Source organism: Bombyx mandarina, chromosome A1, assembly GCF_030267445.1.
Source record: "Bombyx mandarina strain Sakado chromosome A1, ASM3026744v2".
NCBI lineage: Eukaryota > Metazoa > Arthropoda > Insecta > Lepidoptera > Bombycidae > Bombyx > Bombyx mandarina.
The window spans coordinates 15714583-15731392 of record NC_143234.1 but is presented as its reverse complement, the minus strand read 5'-3'; the positions used below and the strand labels follow the sequence as shown (position 1 = coordinate 15731392).

The window sequence follows — 16810 nt, the reverse complement described above, 5'->3', positions numbered from 1 at the left end:
CATTGATGGTGTTGCCAGGAGATGGTTGGGTTATCGGTTTAATTAAATTAAACAATTAGATTATTACATTTAGTCCAAATTATTAAACATAGATGCATTAATTAATTTCTTTTACTTTTTTCTTTATCTGATTTTATTTTACTTTTGTTTTATTTAGTCGTTGTATTCAGTGGTCTTCAACCGTAGTTGCCGTAGTCAACACTGCATTATCCCCGTCCTATTACTCATTTTTCTTTCTTCTTCTCGCATTGGGGCCGAGAGGGACCTGATGACCACAAATAAATAATAAGACAGCAACATCATGTCTGGGGGGTCACCTCCCCCCACCATCAGCACACCCGGTCCGTCCCGAAAGGGACATGAGGCAATGGTGGGTTCACCCGCCTATTGCTCCCTACCTGCTCGCCCGGAACAAGGCACCGGAACGGACGACCGGCCCGGTCCTTCGGGCGCGGCCCGGGGGTCACCGAGGATCGGTCCGGGGGAAAGTTTCTTTCCCTTACCGGCAGATTGCTCGGGGTCCCTTCGGCCGCGCAAGAAGGCGAGGTCCGAGTCCGACCGAAGTTCTGCAGAGGGTGTAGACAAACGACCCCGTATTGGACCTTCGTCCAAATCCTTAGTCGAGGACGACGAGGACGACGACAGCGAGGCGACGACTTCCTCCTATGAAACGTCCGAAATAGAGGCAGACACCGACACAGAACACAAGTCATCCAACCCCTCGCGTACCTCCTCTTCGAGGGTGGAGTCCTCTCCCCCCTCCAAACCAATTCCTAAGCCGAGGAAGTGTTTAGGGACAGTGGAGAGCCCACCAGCCAAGCAGCTGCGTACGCCTCCTCGGTCTCCTTCTCCTACCATCTCCCCCATTCCAACGGATAGGCCAAGAGGTGCCCCCACCACAGGCTGCATGGTGGGCAACCTAGAATCGACTAGGTACATGGACCTTGAACCCTCCGTCTCCAATTCTAAACCAATCCCTATCCCAAACCCCTCGCCAGTCCCCTCCACCTCATACGCGGCTGTAGCAGCCACGCGACCTGTACCCACCCAACAACACCAACAACACACCCACCAGAGTTCCACTGCCCCAAATAGGTCGCGCACCAAAGAGGAGCCCCGCCGTCATCCACCTATTATGGTGGAAGTGCTCCCAAATTGGTCCCGCCATATGGCGGCCATTAGGGAGCGCTTGGGGAGGGCACCCTCCGTGCGCCCTTACGGAACAGGGTTCAGATTTCTGCCAGCGTCGGCAGAGGAATATAGAGTGGTCCAGGCCTACCTTGCCGGGGCCTCCTCAGCGGACAGTGCCATCAAATGGTATTGCTACGCGTTGGAGGAGGACATCCCGACAAGGGTGGCTATTCGCGGACTACCTGCCGACACCGACGCGGCAGAAATCACAAATTCCTTGAAGGAGCTGGGGTTTCCGGCTCGCTATGCCCGATGCATACGGGCCAAGAGAGGGAGGCCGGGGTGCGTATTTTACGTTACCCTCGACCACCTCTCTAAGGAAGGCCTCGCCCGCTTGTACGCAGTTGAAGAACTGCTGTACCTGCCGGGGGTGTCAGTTGAGGGATGGCGGCCAAGCCGTGGGCCGGCGCAGTGTCACCGCTGCCAGGCCTTCGGTCACGCCTCCACCAATTGCCACCGAGCGGTCCGCTGTGTGCGTTGTGCGGGTGAGCACATCGTGGCGGACTGCCCGAGGCCGAGGGAGGGGCCCTTCACCTGCGCCAACTGCGGAAAGGACCACGCAGCCGTTGACAAACGGTGCGTGGCCTACCGCAGGAGGGCGAGGATGTTGGGTGTTACCGTCCCCCCCCCCGTACCACCGGTGCCGCGCGCCCGGAGGCCTCCAGCTCCTGCAGTACCAACACCATCTCAAACAACTTCGACTCAAATTCCGGCCGCTAGAGTCGTATCAAGTAAGGGCAAGGGCAAAGGGAAATCGTCCCAAGCCCCAATTCTCGCCCCAACTCCCACCTTACACTCACGGCAGCCCAACCTAGTGGAGTCGAATCCAGCAGCCTCCACACTGATGGCACCGGCTAACGCTGCCCGACCGGCCGTTAGACCTCAACCGGCACCAAGAATTCTATCAAAAAAAAATAAAAAAAATAAAAAAAAGAAAGAGAAAGCCAAAGAGAGAAAGCGAGCGCAAAGACTAGCCGCCAATATCCCACCCACCCCAGTAGAGAGAATGACTCCAACTCCAATTCCTGTGCCAATGGAGGTCACAGAAGCAACGCCCCCCCCTACAACCAATACAACACGAACACCAATCGCAATCCACGCTCAGCCCCAAGAAAATTCGGTCGACGTGGGCATGACTCAGCCCCCACTACCACCCCGCCCGCAGGGGGAGCGGCGCAGCGGCCGACAGGACACGCAGCCTGCCGGCTTCGCTGCCTGGCTCCTCTCCCTGTGGGAGAAACTGTCCGAGGTGATCTCCGGAGTGATCCGAGAGATCGCCTCGGGAGCCAGTCCCTTCGGGGCCTTGCTCGCGGGGTTCTACCGGATGATTGCGCAGCTCAATGGCTAGCCAGGAGCTGCGCATCATCTACTGGAACCCCGACGGGATAGGGTCCCGGAGGTCGGAGCTCATCCGACTCGCCCAGGAGTATGACCCGCAGGTTATCCTCCTGGGCGAGACCAAGCTCAAACCTCGACAAGATTTTAGGATGCCCAACTACTTCGTGTACCGACGGGACGAACTGACCTCCAACGGGCGCCCGTTCAGGGGCACTGCGGCGCTCGTCAGGAGGGACGTGGTGCACGAGGAGCTTGAGCTACTGACCTTCGCCTCTACCAGAACGGTCGGGGTGAGGGTCCACGTACCGGGGGCCGAATTGCGGATTTATGCCGCGTATCGACCCCCGGGTCCTGATTTTGTCGAGGACGATATTAGACGGGCCTTGAACCATGATCGCCATCCGGCCTTGGTGGTCGGGGACCTCAATGCGAAACATGTCGCTTGGGGCTCCCGAATCATCACGAGGCCCGGAAGGCGATTGTACGAGGATGCCGAAAGGGGGGACTACTGCGTGGTCGGCCCCAACGAACCCACACACGTTCCAACGTTGGCCCGGTACCAACCGGACGTTTTGGACGTGTGTGTTCACAAGGGGCTACGGTGCCCTCTAGCGATAGAGGCACTGTACGACCTGAGTACCCCTCACCTACCGATCTTGGTCACGGTGGGTTTGGGGCTCACTCGGGTCGCGACGTCCCCTCTCAGGCCTAGGGTCGACTGGCAGTCCTTTACGGGACTGCTGGCCGACCAATCCTTGTTTCAAGACCCGTCTACCCCTGATGAGGTCGACACGGCGGCTTCCCGTCTCGTCGACACCATCAGGGGAGCACTCGACCAAGCGACGACTCTGGTACCCAGCGGGGGGCCCAGAGCGGAACTCCCGGTGCACCTCAAGACGTTAATTCGTCGGAAGAGGGCACTGAGGAGGCTCTGGGCGACATCTAGGTGTCCCAGGATAAAGCGCGAGCTTAACCGACTTGAGGGTGAGCTGGCGACTAAGATGCGGACTTACCGGGGTGATTCCTGGGAGGGGGGACTGTTGGACGCGTCCGACGACCGTACCATGGCCCCCCTTCACCGCATCTGTCGCCGGCTCACCAACAAGCCTTCCCCCACTTGTCCCTTGGAGGACGAGGGGGAAGACGGTGTTTTACACCGTTGGCTCGTGCTGAAGTCCTGGCCAACTCGCTGGAGCGGCAGTTCACTCCGAATGACTCTGCACCCTCGATGGCTGCATTCCATCGCGAGGTGTCAGAGGGCGTAATCCAATTCCTCAAACCGGAATCGCCGGGAGTCGAGCTGGGAGATGACGACTTAGTCACTCCCAGCGAGGTGCGCCTCCTCATCAAGTTGATGAAGAGGCGCAAAGCCCCCGGCGAGGACGGTATTCCTCCCCTCGCCCTGCAAAACCTCCCTCCCTCAATCGTGTCAGCAATGACACGATTGTTTAATTCCATTCTCCGGGTAGGACACTTCCCTGGAACTTGGAAATTGGGCAAGATTATCGTCTTGCCCAAACCCGGCAAGGACAGGAGAAAGCCCTCCAGTTACCGACCGATTACCTTGCTCTCGCACGTGGGCAAGTTGTTCGAGCGGCTGCTCCTGAGGAGAATATCGCCGTATATTCTCCTCAGGCCGGAGCAATTCGGCTTTAGAAGCGGCCACTCGACGACTCTGCAACTGACCCGTGTCCTGCATCACTTGGCGGACCGGCGAAACTCGGGCCAATACACGGTCGCGGTCCTTCTCGATATCGAGAAGGCCTTCGACCGTGTGTGGCACGAGGGGCTGGTCCACAAGCTGCGGGACGCGGGCCTACCGCACGCTCACGTGCGACTGCTCGGGTCGTACCTGGAGGGCAGAACCTTCTTTGTCGCGGTCGAGGGCGCACGGTCTTCCGTGCGTCCCATTACGGCCGGAGTTCCCCAGGGTAGTGTCCTATCTCCTATCCTATACGCCCTCTATACCAATGACATCCCCACCCTGGAGGGTCACCTCCGGGCGTGGGAGGAGGACGTGAAGTTGGCCTTGTTCGCTGACGACTCGGCCTACTTCTCGTCCTCTCCGTTCCCCTCTGCAGCCATTATGAGGATGCAGAGGCTTTTGGATTTACTGCCCCAGTGGCTGGACCGTTGGAGAGTCGCGGTCAATGTGGGAAAGACCGCGGCCTTACTCTACGGTCCGGTCCGTATCAGAGTCGTCCCAAAGAAACTCAGCCTCCGAGGTGTGAATGTCGAGTTCAGGACCACGGTCCGGTATCTCGGATGCGACATCGACCGCTCTTTGAGCATGGTCGCGCACGTCAACCGAGTCATCGGTCAGGCTCGCGCGGCCATGTTCTTGTTGCGGCCGGTGTTTGCGTCCGGGCTTCCGACCAGGACCAGACTCGCCATTTACAAGACATACGTCCGTTCCCGCCTCACATACGCTGCTGAGGCCTGGTATCACCTGTTGTCGCCGTCCCAGCGATCTAGGTTGCAGGCCCAGCAGAGTCTTTCCCTCCGCATTATCGTCGGGGCCGGGCAGTACGTCAGAAATGACGTTATTGCCCGGGACCTAGGTGTGGAGTCGCTCGTGGAGTTTGTGACTAGGCTCGCCCGTAACATGTACGAGCGAGCCGAAAACGGGCCCCATGAGCATCTCCACAGCATAGCCCCGCTGCACGCCAGACCACCGGATGGTACGGCGTTGCCGCGGGAGCTATTGGTACCCCCGACGATCGTTCGGAGATAAAGCTCCTCGCCGGCTGTGAGGCCGGGGAGGACCTATGAGCGCCCCTCTCGGAGCTGAGTTTCACCAGCCTCTAGTCCCACGCCTCTTGCCCGTTTGGCGGGTCCCCCGTAAGGGGACCGCGGCTGCACCCCGTAGGTGCAGCCTCATTTCCACGAGGGGCTTTGACCCCACCCCCCACCCCCTTTTGGGATGGGGTGTTCTTACCCGCTACAGTCCTCCCCCCATCAATATTGTATAACGATGGGGAGAGGGGGAGAGGACTGTAGCGTGGAGTGCGGATTCGCTCTCTCCCCCATATTAGGTTAGCTAGGTTATGTTAGGTTAAGTTAGATTAGGATTAGTTTAGGTGTGACGGCGCGCGCTGTCCCGGCACTCCACGGAGTGCAGGAACGGCGCGCTGCCGTCACTTAGATGTAAGTTAGATTAAGTTAGGTTTACTCTCGGTTAAGATAGGTTAAGATGAAATTGTAAAAAAAAAAAAAAACAAAAAAAAAACAAAAAAAAAAAATATATATATATGGAGGAGAGCAGCAGCCGCCCCCGGAAGAAGGGAAGAATGAAGAGGAAGGAAGAAAGAAGAGAAGAGAAGAGTGAAGAAGGAGACGAAGAAAGAAGTCGACCCCACACACATCTTCAAGCCTGCCTGATACTCCATCCAGCAGCGCATCACCCCTGCCTTATTAGGCAGGGAGCTACATGTCCGGGCAGAGGGGTTTCCCCGAGGCCCGCTCCGCGCCCCCGCAAGGGGACGCGACGACCCCACGACGCGAAATGCGCCGCGCATTCTCGCTCACGACTCGGTCGTGCGCGGACGTGCTTTCCGATCCGTGGCCCGCTTGCGAGCTGCGTCTCTGAACTCACAGTTGTGCTCGACAGTGTAGTGACCGTGAATACATCGTGCGTACAATTCAGTAGTGCGGACGTGCCGATCCGTTGGTCGCTTGCGATCTGCGTATCGAGGTCCATTTTTGTGCGCTAAAGTTTTGTAACCGCGAACCCACCCTTACCAACTGCCTTTTTCAAGGCAAAACCAATCGCTACGTTCAGCTTCCTGTGGCACTCACAGGCTAGCGATTTCCTAACCCTTCCCAAAAACAACAGTCTTTTTCAAGACTAGACCCCCGCTCGCGATTCTGCCTGCTGTAGCACTATACAGCCCGAGCGGGTTCCTTTCCTTTTCCCCGCCGATTGCCGTTTTCACGGCATAGGCATTCCCCCCCCCTGCTCCTTGCTGTCCTGCAGCACAGGGGGGTTACAAATCCTATCCGGGGCCTCGCCTTTCGGCGAGTTCAACAAAAGTCCCGGGGCCGCCCCCCCGGGCAAGAAGACCGAAGATGAGCGAAGATTTTGTGTGCGACAGTGATAGTGCTAGGGACATTGTCGGGTTCCTCCGGGATAGGTACCCGTCAATTAGGGCCGAGTATCTCAGCTATAGGGCCTCTCGTGGCAATCCCTCTCCCCCGCGTCCGTCGCCGCGTTTCTCAACCGTGCCTCGGAGGCACGCCGCGCGCCCCCCGCCGCCGCGTCAAGTTCGAGCGCACGTTCCCACGATGCGGCTCACGTAGCGCCTAACGCTACCCCTACCCCCGCGCCCGCGTCGATTACGTCATCGCTCGTATCGTCCGTCGCGACCTCCGTAGTCTCAAGTTCAGGCTCCGATACGGAATCGGAGATGGACTTTGAATCCGCGTCCAGCCCTCAGCCCGGAACCTCGGATGGTTTCCAAACAGTGACACGTGGAAAGAAGCGTACTCGCGCCGTGGAGTCCCGGAACTCCACGACAAAACAGACGAAATCCGCGTCCGCCTCTCGACCGAAAGTAGTAGTTACACCGGAGTCGGACTCCGCGCGCCGCGTAACCCCACCGCCGCGTCCCAAGCCCGCGCCCGCTCCCAAAGTAGCTGCCCCGCCCCCGCTGATACTTCAAGAGAAGACAGCGTGGAATCGCGTGTCCCAGGCCCTTCAGGCAAATAAAATTAACTACACCCATGCGCGTAACGTCGCGCATGGGATTCAGATCAAGGTCGCAACGCCGGGCGACCATAGGGCCCTCTCAGCATACCTCCGAAAGGAGAACATAGGTTTCCACACCTATGCTCTTCAGGAGGACCGCGAGCTCCGCGTAGTAATACGCGGAGTCCCTAAGGAGCTCGAAATAGACTACATTAAGGAGGATCTGACCGCTCAGGCCCTCCCGATAGTTAGTGTGCACCGGATGCACAGCGGGCGGGGCAAACAGCCCTATAATATGATACTCGTGGCGTTAGAACCCACCCCGGAGGCCAAAAAGAAGATCGCATGTCTCACGACAATTTGCGGCCTATCCGGGATCTCGATCGAAGCCCCCCACAAGCGTGGCACTCCCGGGCAGTGCTACAGGTGCCAACTCTATGGCCACTCGGCGCGTAATTGCCACGCGCGCCCCCGCTGCGTGAAATGCCTCGGCGATCACGCTACGTTAGATTGCGTTAGAGATAGGGAAACCGCGACCGAACCTCCCAGCTGTGTCCTATGCCTTAAGCAAGGGCACCCCGCGAACTACCGTGGATGTCCTAGGGCTCCGCGAAAACGTCCGACCCACCCAGCCCCCGAACCGTCGGCCCAAAGACTTCGGCGCCTTCAGTGCCGAAACCCGCCTTCGTGCCGGCTGCAGTTCCCACGGTGTCGGCGTGGAAAAAACCGCTGCCGTATACGAAGGCGGGAACGGAAACCGCACCCCCGCCCCCGCTCGTGACACGCCCCGCGCCCCAGCCCCTGCTCGCACCTCGCCCCGCGCCCGCGTTCCGTCCCCCGCAACCCTCTGCCGCCAACGACTTCGCGCTCGTGCGTGACTTCGTCACCGCGGTCAACTTCGACCGTCTGCGATCGTTCGCTGACGCTATCCGTAGGTCGGTAACCCCCGAACAGCGGCTCGCGGCCGCTTTCGATCACATGGACGTTTACGAGTCCGTGTCGCGTACGTTATAAAATCTTTACCGGTAACCAATGGCGCAAAAAGGTAGAGAAAAACCGTATTCCCTTACGTTAGCATTCTACAATGCTAACGGACTCGCGCGGCAACGCGATCAAATTTTCGAATTCCTCCGCGATAATCTTGTAGATATTCTATTAGTGCAGGAAACCTGTCTGAAGCCCTCGCGTCGCGACCCGAAAGTCGCGAATTACGTCATGGTTAGGAATGACAGACTCACCGCCTCCAAAGGCGGGACTGCCATTTACTATAGGCGGGCCCTGCACGTTGTCCCTCTCGATACTCCCTCGCTCTCACATATCGAGGCGTCAGTGTGCCGTATCTCGCTGACGGGACACCAGCCGATCGTCATCGCATCCGTTTATCTCCCCCCGGACAAGCCCCTTCTGAGCAGTGACATCGAGTCACTGTTCGGCATGGGAGACTCCGTCATCCTGGCAGGCGATTTAAATTGCCACCACACTAGGTGGAACTGCCATCGTACTAACGTTAACGGTAGGCGTCTCGACGCGTTTATAGACGACCTCACCTTTGAAATAGTCGGTCCCCCAACTCCAACATGTTATCCGTATAACATCGCGCTCCGTCCGAGCACTATAGACCTGGCATTGCTTAGGAACGTAACTCTGCGCTTGCGTTCCATCGAAGCAATGTCAGAGCTCGACTCAGACCACCGACCTGTCGTTATGCAGCTCGGTCGCCCCCACAACCCAGTCACTGTTACGAGGACCATGGTGGATTGGAATAAGCTGGGCACGTGCCTAGCCGACACCGCTCCGCCAATCCTCCCTTACGGCCCGGATTCGAATCTATCCCCCGAGGACACCGTCGAATCCATAAACATCATTACCGATCACATATCTTCCGCGATCATTAGATCTTCTAAAGAAGTCGATGTGGAGGACAGCTTCCACCGCATCAGACTGTCCCCCGATCTTAGGAATCTCTTAAGAGTTAGGAACGCGGCAATCCGGGCCTACGATCGTCTTCCCACGCATTCAAACCGGATTCGGATGCGTCGTCTACAACGCGAAGTCCACTCCCGCTTAAGCGACGCGCGTAACGATAATTGGCATAGTTATCTAGAACAACTCGCGCCCTCCCACCAAGCATACTGGCGACTAGCTAGGACTCTCAAATCCGAAACTACCGCTACTATGCCTCCCCTCATACGCCCTTCAGGCCAACCACCGGCATTCGATGACGATGACAAGGCTGAGCTGCTGGCCGATGCACTGCAAGAGCAGTGCACCACCAGCACTCAACACGCGGACCCCGAACACACCGAGTTAGTCGACAGGGAGGTCGAGCGCAGAGCTTCCCTGCCGCCCTCGGACGCGTTACCCCCCATTACCACTGACGAAGTTAGAGACGCGATCCACAACCTCCAACCTAGGAAGGCACCCGGCTCCGACGGCATCCACAACCGCGCGCTAAAATTTTTGCCAGTCCAACTGATAGCAATGTTGGCTACAATTTTAAATGCCGCTATGACGCACTGCATCTTTCCCGCGGTGTGGAAAGAAGCGGACGTTATCGGTATACATAAGCCGGGCAAACCGACAAACGAAACTTCTAGTTACCGTCCGATTAGTCTCCTCTCGACGATAGGAAAAATTTACGAACGGCTCCTTAGGAAACGCCTCTGGGATTTTGTTACCGCGAACAAAATTCTCATTGACGAACAGTTCGGATTCCGCTCTAAACACTCGTGCGTACAACAAGTGCACCGCCTCACGGAGCACATTCTGATAGGACTAAATAGGCGTAAACAAATCCCGACCGGCGCCCTCTTCTTCGACATCGCGAAGGCGTTCGACAAAGTCTGGCACAACGGTTTAATTTATAAACTGTACAACATGGGAGTGCCAGACAGACTCGTGCTCATCATACGAGACTTCTTGTCGAACCGTTCGTTTCGATATCGAGTAGAGGGAACTCGTTCTCGTCCCCGTCAACTGACCGCCGGAGTCCCGCAAGGCTCCGCGCTCTCCCCGTTATTATTTAGTTTGTATATCAATGATATACCCCGGTCTCCGGAGACCCATCTAGCGCTCTTCGCCGACGACACGGCTATCTACTACTCGTGTAGGAAGATGTCGCTGCTTCATCGGCGACTCCAGATCGCAGTAGCCACCCTGGGACAGTGGTTCCGGAAGTGGCGAATAGACATCAACCCCACGAAAAGCGCAGCGGTGCTCTTCAAAAGGGGTCGCCCTCCGAACATCACTTCGAGCATCCCACTCCGTAGTAGGCGCGCAAACACCTCCGCCGTTAGTCCCATCACTCTCTTTGGCCAGCCCATTCCGTGGGTCTCGAAGGTCAAATATCTAGGCGTCACCCTCGACAGAGGGATGACATTCCGTCCCCATATAAAAACGATACGCGACCGCGCCGCGTTTATTCTAGGACGACTCTATCCAATGCTTTGTAGTCGAAGCAAACTGTCCCTCCGAAATAAGGTAACTCTCTACAAAACTTGTATACGCCCCGTCATGACGTATGCAAGCGTAGTGTTCGCTCACGCAGCCCGCACCAACTTGAAATCCCTTCAGGTTATTCAATCACGATTCTGCAGGATAGCCGTCGGAGCGCCTTGGTTCCTTAGGAATGTGGATCTCCACGACGACCTGGAGCTCGACTCCTTTAGTAAGTATCTACAGTCGGCATCGCTGCGCCATTTTGAGAAGGCGGCACGACATGAGAACCCTCTCATCGTAGCCGCTGGAAATTACATACCCGACCCAGTAGACCGAATGGTAAACCGTCGACGTCGCCCAAAGCACGTCATTACGGATCCTCCTGATCCATTAACGGTGCTTTTAGGCACCACAAGCACCGGTCACCGTCCTCGTCGAACCCGTCGCTTGCGACGAAGGGTTCGACGAGCGAACTAACCCATAGACACAGCCCACTGAGTTTCTCGCCGGATCTTCTCAGTGGGTCGCGTTTCCGATCCGGTGGTAGATTCTGCGAAGCACTGCTCTTGCTAGGGTCAGTGTTAGCAACTCTCCGGTTGAGCCCCGCGAGCTCACCTACTAACGTTAGGGCGAAGCTGAAATAGCCTCTCAAGGCTATCAGCATAGGTAGGAAAAAAAAAAAAAAAAAAAAAAAAAAAAAAAAAAATGCGCCGCGTCATACGAAAAACAATATTTATTTAAGGTTAATCCACTTGCCATGAATTTCACATACTATTTTGACTAGTTTGAAAAACAAAAGTTCGAATCTAGTTCATTCGAAATGTATGCGTCTGATAGTTTTTTTTGCGTAAATAGAAGAACGAGGTTTGGTTACCAGAACCAAGTTAAAACTCCTCCTGGTTGAGCCTTTGCACGCCCACCTGTGCTGGTGAAACTGGAAAGGCTTTCGGACAACCAGTAATCCTTCCTTCATTAAAAGAAAGTAGGAAATCTCGCATCTACCTTGAGACATGAAACTACAGTCCCAATTGTATTAAGTATAAAATCTTCATCACATCTTTATTGTATACATATCCTTATGCTTACGATACGATTTCGCGGCAGAAATAGAAAATAGCGGATTGTGGTACTTCCTGTGCGAACTTACTAGTACCCTGGTAATCCACCGTGCTCGTGGTTAATCCAATACAGAATCTCCAAAGATGTAGTACTGTTATTGTCCAATTATTTTTAGTAGTGGTCGCCCAGTGGACGAAATTAGACCATAATTAATTTAAATTATAAGCTTGAACACTATTCTGGTTCTATTATCAAAGACTATACTTCTATAATCACAGATTTCGCCAATTCTACACTTATTCTTTTTTCATTGATGTATGTTTGACTTAATTTACGTAGAAGGTGAAAATATTTTTGAATAATAGAATGTTAAGGAGCTATTTAAGGTAAGGGAAATCACGTTTTTAACCGACTTCAGAAGAGCTCAAATGCAAAATGATTCATTTAATGCATTTTTTACGTATAATTAAAAAAAAAATTAGCAGTCTGGACTCTTTCTCCATATTCTCTATAAGTGTGGCAAATTTCATTCACCCCCGTCCGCGCAATTTTTGTAAAAAGGGTTACAAAGTTTTTGCTTCAAATATTAATATACTTAGTCTGGCCATAAATACTGTTACAATAAAAAATAATAAAAAATCTATTGCAAATACCATTTATTACTTTTACAGTGTGTTAGTTTAATACATAAATATAAAACAATTTAAAGTATAAAAAGCTTATTCGAAGTGGTCTCCATTGGCTGCAATACAGTCCTTTAAACGTTGAGGCCAGTTATCAATAGAAACCCGCACTTTCCATGGGAAAAATTTTCACTGCCAATCGTACGGATTGTTTTAGGGACTCCAAATTAGCGTTTAGAGTAAGCCGTACTCTCTAAAACTGATCATAAATCATAATCCAGCGGATTAAGATCGGGACTAGACGACGGCCAGTCTTCAGCTCTGATGAAGTCCGAAACGTTCGTTTCCAACCAAGACTGCGTAGAGCGAGCTTTATGACCTGGCGCCGAGTCTTGCTGGAAGGACCAGGCTGCAAGTCCTAAGTCATCTTTTAAAATACGCGAAATGGTTCTAGGTGCTATCTTCATCTCCCGAGATAAAATCTTTTGCTTTCGGACAGGATTTCTTCGAATTCTTTCCCTTACTGCTTTGACCACCTTTTTCGTAAGAGCACTACGTGGACGGCCAGATCTTTTTCTGTCACAAACAGAGGAGGTCTCATTGCATTAATAGCCCGGTACACAAACATTTTACTAATACCAAGCGTATGGAGAGTTTTAAAAATTGCATTTGGCTGCATACCTACTTTGTGTAATGCAATCACAGCGATTCGGTTCTCTTTATCACCCCACTCCATTTTAATATCGCAAAATATTGTACAATGTATTGACGCCAAAATGAGAAAACTCAATGAAAAATCATATAAAAATGACAGATTCTAAATTCAAATGTAATATTTTGTTTATTTTTAATTGTAACAGTATTTATGGCCAGACTAAGTATAGATTTTTTATATCACGCAGTATTTTGAAAGGTTCAATATTAACTTTTCAATGATGTAATTGTATGTATTGTATTGGTAGCTGCAATGTGACCTTCCATAACAAGGTGCCTTTTGGAGTTTTTTATCCAGTAAATGTATACTTTAGGCAGATTTATTATTCAACTGAGTAAATAGTTGAAACTTAACAGTAGAGAGACGAATAGACAGTAAGTCACGAGTTAGTCATAGATTAATGAAAATCAAGATAAAAACATATTAAATATGTATAAAAATGAGAGAAGCGGGGCTTCTCATAAACAGAACAAAGACCAAAGTGATGGTGGTAGATCGCAGAATTTTTATCACCAATAAGCTAAACCTGGTAGTTGTAGAGGATTTCATATATCCGGGCTCTGTCATAGCTAGTACCGGATTCTTTGATAAGAAGATCAGAACATCAGAAGGCAAATTGGTATTGTAAAGAGTGCTATGTCCCATATGAGCCGTATTTTTTTAAATTGCTTATTTGGGTGGACAACCTCACGGCTCACCTGGTGTTAAGTGGTTACTGGAGCCCATAGACATCTACATACAACGTAAATACCGCTATCTACCTTGAGATATAAATTCTAAGGTCTCAGTATAGTTACAACGGCTTGCCCCACCTTTCATACCGAAACGCATTACTGCTTCACGGCAGAAATAGGCTGGGTGGTGTTACTTACCCGTGCGGACTCACAAGAGGGTAGGACCTCTTAATTTTATAATCGTGGAACTTGATGATCGCGTACGCGGGTGGGTACCACCACCCTGCCTATTTCTGCCGTGAAGCAGTAATGCGTTTCGGTTTGAAGGGTGGGGCAGCCGTTGTAACTGTACTTGAGACCTTAGAACTTGTATCTCAAGGTGGGTGGCGCATTTACGTTGTGGATGTCTATGGGCTCCAGTAACCACTTAACACCAGGTGGGCTGTGAGCTCGTCCACCCGCATATGCAATAAAAAATAAATAAATAAAAATTGCCAAGCTCCACATAATTCACTTCTTTTGCATAGATGGGTGCAAAATTATAATTTAAACGTGGCAGGCCACCAGTAATTACGCAATTTATAATTTTGGGAGTTTTCATTTTTACACGATGGTATTCCATCACCGTGGAAGTCAATCGTACGTTGAGTACGTATTTCATTAGAAAAATTGGTACTTGCCAGCGGGATTCGAACACCGATGCATCGCTAGATACGAATGCACCGGACGTCTTATCTTTTAGGCCACGGCGACTTAAATGGATCTTAAGCTCTGTGTAGGGTGACAGAAATATTTCGAGGAAAGCAAAGAAGCAGCTTGTCGCCTGTCTCGTCTTCTATATTATTATTTTCTTTACGGCCCAGAGACTTGGATCCTAAAGAAAGTCGACCACAGGTGCATAGACGCGTTTGAGATGTCAGGAGGAAAGTGCTCGGTATTTATTGGACAGAACATCGAAGAAAGAATTATTATAGAAAATAATCTGGAAGTTAGCACACGTGCATGTGTGACGGAAATCACTCACTATCCGGTGGGCCGTATGCTCGTCTGCCCATGAGGAGAATAAAAACAGTTTTTGAAACGTCAAAAATAATAAAGAAGTCGTCGTGGCCTAAGGGATAAGACGTCCGGTGGATTCGTGTTGAGCGATGCACCGGTGTTCGAATCCCAGGCGGATACCAATTTTTCTAATGAAATACGTACTCAAAAAATGTTCACGATTGACTTCCACGGTGAAGGAATAACATCGTGTAATAAAAAATGAAACCCGCAAAATTATAATTTGCGTAATTACTGGTGGTAGGATCTCTTGTGAGTCCGCGCGGTTAGGTACCACCGCCCTGCCTATTTCTGCCGTGAAGCAGTAATGCGTTTCGGTTTGAAAGGTGGGGCAGTCGTTGTAACTACTTGAGACCTTAGAACTTATATCTCAAGATGGGTGGCGCATTTACGTCGTAGATGTCTATGGGCTCCAGCAACCACTTCACACCAGGTGGGCTGTGAGCTCGTCCACCCATCTAAGCAATAAAAAAAAATGAAAGTAAAAAAAAGCCTAAAATTAATTTTAATTGAGACTACGATTCGTTAAAACTGAACAAAAGTATTGCATTTTATTATTATGATTTGTAGCGCCTGACACATACATATATTGCCTTATGCTTATTTCCATTATTTATCTTTGTATATATTTTGAATATTTCGATATTCGTTTAATCTACATTTGCGAACTTAATGCTTAAGGTATAATCTGCCAGTCTACAAACAGTTGCAGGATTGCAGAGATGCAGTAAACAGGAACACACTCGGTTTATTGGGTAATACATTTAAAGTTAAAAAAATATATACAATAAATATATTGCTCTCTCTAAATGGAAGGCGCTGTAGGGTCAAGGTTCTTTTTTCTTTTTTTATTACGTAGATGGTTGGACGAGCTCACGGCTCACCTGAGTGCTTGGTGCGAGTTTTTTAACGTGCTCGATTGCGTAAACGTTAACTCATATTTGTATGGAATGGGATCATTTACCTATGTTTGCCGCTAGGGGCGCTGTTCCAACTGCATACAAAATTGGGCTAACTTTTACGCTATCGAGAACGTTAAAAAACTCGCACTAAGCACACTGGTGTTAAATGGTTACGCTGCACGGTAGACTGGCAGTAAATTTTTTTATTATTTTAATTATTGATATTAATTTTAATTTTAATATTCCGAATTTACAAATTTTCAAGCTTTTAAATTGTACTAAATGTTGTTAAGCACGATTCGGGTTGTTTTCGGATGTCTTCAGTTCTGTTTTTTTTTTTCCTACCTAAACTGAGAGGCTTGAGAGGCTATATCAGCGTAACCTTAACTAGTAGGTGAGGTCACGGGGCTCAAACCTGACGACGTTGCTAACACGAACCCTAGCAAGAGCCGTGCTTCGCAGTATCTACCACCGGATGGGAAACGCGACCCACTGAGAAGATCCGGCGATAAACTCAGTGGGCTGTGTCTGAGGGCTTCACTTCTGTGATAGCTACAGCTATTTTACATCGTACTAGTAGATCGTACTACATCGGCACGGAATAGTACGGACCTATTTCAGCCCTGAAGCAGCCAAACGTTTCGACTTAAAGCGCGGGAAAGACGCCATTTCAATACAAATAAGAATTTGACCTCAAATCTCAACAAATTTAGATAAATCGTATTAAATTTCTTAATTAAAAGGACGTGATGAAAAACCAGAACCCATACATATTATTATAATCTCATTTTTGAATTAAACAACCAAAATTCAAGTAGTTAAAAAAATATTGAAACAAAATCTCGAAAATAACAAATCAAATAATCATATCCAAAATGAATATATTTACAAATTCGGCTTACTGAATGAAAACAATTTATGATGTTTCGAACAGTGAAATTTTTGAGGTTGCGGTTGATTGTAACTTTAAAAACAAATATAAACAGAATCTCTATGTTTTTATTACAATTTGTTGGGTTTATCTGTGTGTGTGTTGTAATGGAATTTCAACCCGCGTTTTGAACTCTCTTCCTGGCTATTTGCGACGACCGTTTCCATGAGCAACCGTAACCACTTTACGTTAG

General features: G+C 50.9%; 1 protein-coding gene across 3 annotated transcripts in view; it reads left to right on the top strand.

Annotated features, from left to right (window-relative positions):
* The window catches only part of LOC114239707 (Carbonic anhydrase-related protein A), a 172589-nt gene that overhangs the window by 50532 nt on the left and 105247 nt on the right, over window positions 1-16810 (top strand). The gene's annotated exons all lie outside the window — the stretch shown is intronic.